The sequence below is a fragment of the Pyxicephalus adspersus genome, chromosome 10 (genome assembly GCF_032062135.1).
Source record: "Pyxicephalus adspersus chromosome 10, UCB_Pads_2.0, whole genome shotgun sequence".
NCBI lineage: Eukaryota > Metazoa > Chordata > Amphibia > Anura > Pyxicephalidae > Pyxicephalus > Pyxicephalus adspersus.
Window position 1 is genome coordinate 16,470,754 of NC_092867.1, and position 6,225 is coordinate 16,476,978.

The 6,225-nt window shown below is 41.6% G+C and overlaps 1 protein-coding gene across 1 annotated transcript in view; it reads left to right on the forward strand.

Moving 5' to 3' along the window:
- The first annotated feature begins 2,630 nt into the window (after positions 1-2,630).
- CHST15 (carbohydrate sulfotransferase 15) overlaps positions 2,631-6,225 on the forward strand; it is a 41,607-nt gene continuing 38,012 nt past the window's right edge. The window contains exon 1 of the mRNA XM_072424853.1: positions 2,631-2,756. The gene's annotated coding sequence lies outside the window, so the exon portion shown is untranslated. The remainder of the gene's footprint in view (positions 2,757-6,225) is intronic.

Sequence of the window (6,225 nt, forward strand, 5' to 3'; positions counted from 1 at the left end):
GAACAAGTCTTTGGGAGGATTGGTAGGATGGTGACTTAGGCTGCATACACACGTGCAATAATTGTTGTTGGAAAGGATCTTTCATGATCCTTTCCAACAACTAATGACTGCACGATGCATGTTGTACATACATGTAGCACTGTTCTTCTCAATGTAAAGGGGAGGGGGAGAACAACGGAGCGGCACCCTGCTGCGCGCTCTCCCCCTTCACTTGCATTACGATCGTTCGTCGTCCCTCGACCCGCCAGGATGGTCGTTCAGACGATGAACGACAGGCGCTGTACACACGCCAGATTCTCGTCCGATATCGTCTCTGAGCCGATTATCAGATGAGAACCATTGCACGTTAGCCTTAGGTTATTTCCATTGACAAGTTTACTTTACTTTCAAACCTGACGACACAAAGGAAGTGAGGGGGCAATTCCTTCTTAGGAACAAGCATCCCCATTGCAGAGGAGCACTCGTTGGTCCGAAGGAAGGGGGAGAAAAATCAGCAAGCCCTTTTGTGGTTGGGACAGATTTATGTTGGATAGAGGCCACCAGATTGGTTGGTGGGCATTGTGAAAGGTGAGTACCCCTTAAAGACATTGGAGTATTGTGACATTGTGACACTTCTCCTGTAACTCCTAGTGTTTGGTCACAAAGAAGGAAGGTGATTCTGAAAGACTTCCCTCTGCCCGATGTTGTCATTTAAAAAAGTAGAAGATATGTATCTAATAACCAGCATCTGATACTGACTACAGTTTCCTGATATCCTTATGGTGAGTTGTCTAATACTTGCCCAAGAGGAAATGCCCTCCCGTCCCCTAGCCAAGGCCCACCAGCCACACTGGAATATCAATGCATTACTGGTTGTTGACTTAGTGAAAACCCATTTCATTTGTCCCACAGGTGATAGCTTTTATAATTTGATAACTAGTCCCAGGTTGTGATCATTACCGCTGATGTGGGGGCAAAACCACCATTGATGGGGGGAAACATCAAAGGGTAAAACCAAAAAAGAATACAATATGTATACCTATAATATATATCTAGGCACTGCCAGGTTTCTCAGAACTAATAAAAGCAGAAATGTGTAATACTAATGCTTTTCTTGTACCTAGTGATACGGTTGTGCTGATTTTGCATAAAGGAATCATCTGGCAGAGTGTTGGAGCTGCTGGTCAGCAGATTCTGGCTGCTTTGGGAGCCGTGTCTCCTTCTTATACAGGACACGTAGGGAGAAGCGCATAGCAAGAATACACAATCAATGATGCAGTCCCCTCTATGCCACATAGATGGAAAAGTGGCTGAAAGAAAATTGGAACGTGTTTCCCTAACAACCAGAAAGCATGTTAAAATATGAATTATATTGCAAAAGTAAAGGTCAGACATACAAATGATTCGAGGTCTGGCATATAATGGCAATCCGGCATTCCTTACATATGCAAAAAGGACTAAAGTATTTGTGAAATGATAGGAAAACTGTGGAGGCTCAGCAAAGAAAGTAAACTTGTCAAACTAATATAGTTTTTGACATACGTGGAGTACTTGTATCATACGGAAAGGTATGGAAGCGTCATGGTGGCGGGTATATGGATATACAAATTCTATCTTCATAAAGGCCACTGCTTAGTTATAAAAATATATATAGGGTGGACATAGGGAGGTGCAAAGCGCGTTACTGCAGGAGAGCCCTGGCCCTCCTCCGCAAACACAGGTTGCCATGAGGGCCCCAAATCAGTTCTGCACAGGGGCCAGCCCAATGTTCTCCTCTCTCTCTCTTACTATATACACACACACACACACACACATATTTATATATATATACATGTTACCATTTTAATCTGTTAATTACAAGTTGCACAAAGACAAACAATTACCCCAAACTATCTTTTTAAATGGGGTGGAGTACAGATTGGGTCTAGCACATAATCAGTAGAAAGAGATGATGAAAGCTGAGTTTAGGGACAGAATCAGCCCAGCTACTCATCCAGCTTCAAGGTAGGAGCCAATGGTAATTCACAAGGCAGTGCCTGATCCCTACCAAAAAAGAAGAATTACATTTTGGGGCAATTTTTTTAATAATGGGTGTAGACAGTATACATAATAGTACCTTCTACAGGGCCAAGCAACACCAATTGGACACAGGTTCAGAACTGACGCCTTTGGGTACCAATTTCCATGAAAGTACTCAGCCCTCAATCCCACAGTTTATTATGTTGATGAATATACTTGACTTTAGTTATGTGTACTATATGCATATTGTGTATAGAACTGAAACATATTTTAAGGGGATCCCAATGTTAAAAAGATCTGGGAAAGACTGCATTACATGTTTCCTATAACAATATTTTTCATTTTGCATCATTGTTTATTTTTTACTGTTTAGCAAACCCATAGAATACTAAATATTTTCTTACTTACATATTTACTTTTATTTATTTTTCTGATTCCTTTTTTTGTTTCTGCGTTGATTTCTAACTTGGCAATGGAATTGTTGCTGATTTTCTGTATTATGATGAAGTTTCTCTGTAGCATCACTGGTCCTCATCCTCTGAGCTTCTACTTTGTGCATTACGGTAATTGTAGTCTGGTGGGCTGGGCTTGATGACGTTTAGGGGCGTGTCCTGCTAGCCTCTGCCAAGCTCCAGCATAGCCAGGCAGATGCAGGATCCTCGCAGAGATGCTGCCGGCACCCCACAGTCCTCTGCCAGCACCCAGGGGTGCAGCCTGCAATGGGAAATAGACTGAGAGGGCATGGAATCCATAAACAGGTAACTTCTATGCCAGTCCTGGAAATGCTGCATGATGCCCATTATTCCTAACTTGCTGGCATGCTTTAATATCAATGGGCATGACCACTCTCAGAGTGCCAGCTTCCTATAAGAGCTTTATTGTTGCTGGATTTCCTGATCATTAAATATAAATAGTTACATTGTATGAATGTGTACCCTGCCATCCTCTCCTATCTGTGTAGGACCATTCATAGTACAGTGATTGCTGAGTGTATTGGCTTTATTCTCTTAGATTGGATTGCAAAAAATATTTCAGTTTTTCTGTGTGTTTGGTAAAGTCCCTGAGTATTGATATATTGACATACATTTATTACCATTTATTATTATATTATTTTATTATTATAATTATACTATGAATAGATATTTTCCACAGTGTGCAGATGCAAGGCTTAAAATGTCCCAGTGTGATAGATATATATAAAATATATTGGATTTATGTCTTTCCTAGAGATAAGACCATGCATGGCAAAGCTTGGGTTTCAGAGGTTCCTTAGGCAGTTTGTGCTCTCAGGTCAGTTAATGATCTTTTTTGATTATCTATAAGTGTGACATTCCTTGCATTGTGCACCACACTGATATACTGAGTATAATATACTGAATATAATATTTATAGAAAGGCTTCTCCTCTAAGATCTGAAAGTTTATTTCCAAGGTTCCCCCAAAAGCTGGAGGGATTAGAAGGAAAGTGTCCCTGGAAATGATTATAAATACTGGTAAGAGTGGGATCTGTTGTGTCTGCCCCCCTTGGCATGCCATGATAGTACTCTGCTGGGACTAAAAAAATACTTACTGCCAAATGAAGGATTTTCCTTTGCATGATTAATTTTAGGACTGCAGTTCCATCACGGCTCAGTCCAAAACTGATCATTTGGTGGTTTAGCTTCTGAGCAAATTCCTAGATCTGAGCACATTCCATAACCCCACATGAGGGTCTGTGCTGAAGTCCTAGAATATTCTGGTTTTGGGGGGACTATTAATAAGTTGCATTTGGCTACACTGAAATATTTGATTTTTGTTGAATTACCATCCCCACCCCACCCAGGGACTTCTATGTAAGAGAGCTCCACTTCCTATCGCCCTTATAACACAGCACCGATTCTCAGATTTATCAATTTACAGCCATAAGTCTGGTGTCAGAGTAATAGAGAAATAATGGAGATGGGCACACAAGGGCTGCTAATACAATTCGATCTGTTCTGCCTCTGATAGGAGGAAGCGGTAACATGGGAGTGTAATATCCATTTTCTCCAGATGGCACTGCAGGAGAATACCAATAAGATAGCACAATGCTGGGTAACCCGTCCAGTGCCAGGGAGGGAGGATTATACCTTTATGGTATTGTCTAGCTCTATAGGCATACAATGGAGTAAATTAAATTCAGCCCACTGGGGCACAGTACAATAGCTTGTGGCTGATAATCACATGTCCTTTTTTCTGCTAAGCAGAATGACAAATGCCTAGCTTTTTTTCTTTTATATTATTATTTGATCCTGCAAAACTTCCCATGCACTCACTATTTATAGCTGTACTTTATTTTACCTTTTTTGCACAGTTGTACCTCTATTTAAACGTTTATGGCTAGGTGCACACGTGCAATAATTATCATTAGAAAACGAACGATTACCAACCAATCAACGATTATTTTGACTGATTGTATTGTGCACAATTCTGTACATGTTGTAACAATACGATCGTTCAAATATAATCCACCAATAATGTACACACGCTAGATACGATCAGTTGATGCAGGAAGTGACGTGTACAGGAGAAAGTGTACCGCAGAACAATCCACAGTCACTGAACGACCTTACACATGATAGATAGCGAATGATTATCGTCCAATCAGATCTGCTGGGACTGTTGTTCATTTCCAGCGACATTCCTAGTTCATCGGGCCTTTGGCCAGTCGTTGTGTGCTTTTTTTTTTAATGATTATCAGACGATCAGGCATTACTCATTCGTTTCCAATGACAATTATTGCACGTGTGTGCGTAGCCTTACTTTGATTTCACTGCATGCAGCGTGCACTAGAAGCTGCAGCTCTTCCATACAGCCTGCTCCTTTTCCTGGTTGATAGATGTCCGGTAGCATGTAACCCTTTCCTCCCTAAACTTACTGTCCCTGACTTATTTTCAGTTGTTGGATTTCATTTCTTACAGTCATTGAGGCCGAAAATCACACGTGGACGTTACTTAGGGCAGTCTGCACAAGGCTGGGTGATGTGATCTTTTTAGAAAGCTATGTACAGCGCCCTGCCGTCTCTCTATGAGAGAGAGGGCAGTAGGGTGCTGTACATAGCTTCTAAAACATCACAGTATCATACCTCTGTATTTTGTTCAAGAGACCTCACTTCTTATAAAAGCAGTTGGCTGAATCTTAAGATGAGTTAAGCAAATATCAAAATGTGCTGGTGGGTCCTTGTGTGCAATGCAGGCAGATTAAAGCTTCTGGGAGAAGTGTCGCAGCGGCAGGGCTTTCTGGAAACTGCAGTAACCCCAACATGTAATTCTGAGCTTCCATACGTAAAAAAAGGAGGCGAGCCAGGGACAGTAAGTCAGGAGAGAAAAGGGCTGGATGGATGTCCTCCAGCCAAGAAAATAAGCCAGGTTGTGATTTGCTGCAGCTTCCAATGCACAATTGTGAGAAGCTGGCAGCATATAGTAAATACAAGTATTTTTAGTTTAGGGAAGGCCCCTGAACTACTATACAAAACTGAAGGTAAGGCTAGAGTTCAGCTTTAAGTATTAAACACAAAGTCTATGAATAGAATTTACAAACTTGTTTTCATAGGGCGGTTCACTGGACAGTCATGTTTGCACTTCCTAAGGAAATGATGGGCTGCATTCGCTGAAATAGTGTCCCAGCCCACAGAATAGATGTCTCCGCTTCTTGTGCTTAACATGCTGACTTTAACATGAACTTGTCAAGGATAAAGATAAACAAATCTGATGAATTCCATCTGGCACAACAACCCGAGGGGGCATATTAATGGCTTCTTTAAATCCTCTTGCATGTCACCTAGCATTTGTGCTCCTGGGGCACTAAGGAAGCCCTTTGAAGGGCAGCAGGGGCAGGACTAGGTGCCCAAGGTTTATTGTGGTGGCAAAATTAGAACACCAACTGATAAACTTATAAAGAGCCGGTGGTTACGCCAAACATTTAAACAACAATCTTCCCCTAAGGTTATATATAACATTTTTTTAGGTGTTTACAAAATCTTCTCTGGTGTAGACATCCAAAATCTTGGGACTTCTGCGGGGTGCCACCATCCTTGTTATGATGTCAATTCCCCCATCAGTTTTAAAGCTGTCTAAACCCATGGGGCAGCTGATATCATCATGAAGGGTTCCTTAACATGTGGCTCATTGACCCTTCCAATGGTAAAGCCAGCCATATGATTCCAATAATATTCCGGGCTGGTGGCATTGTGACCACCACTGTATGGGGG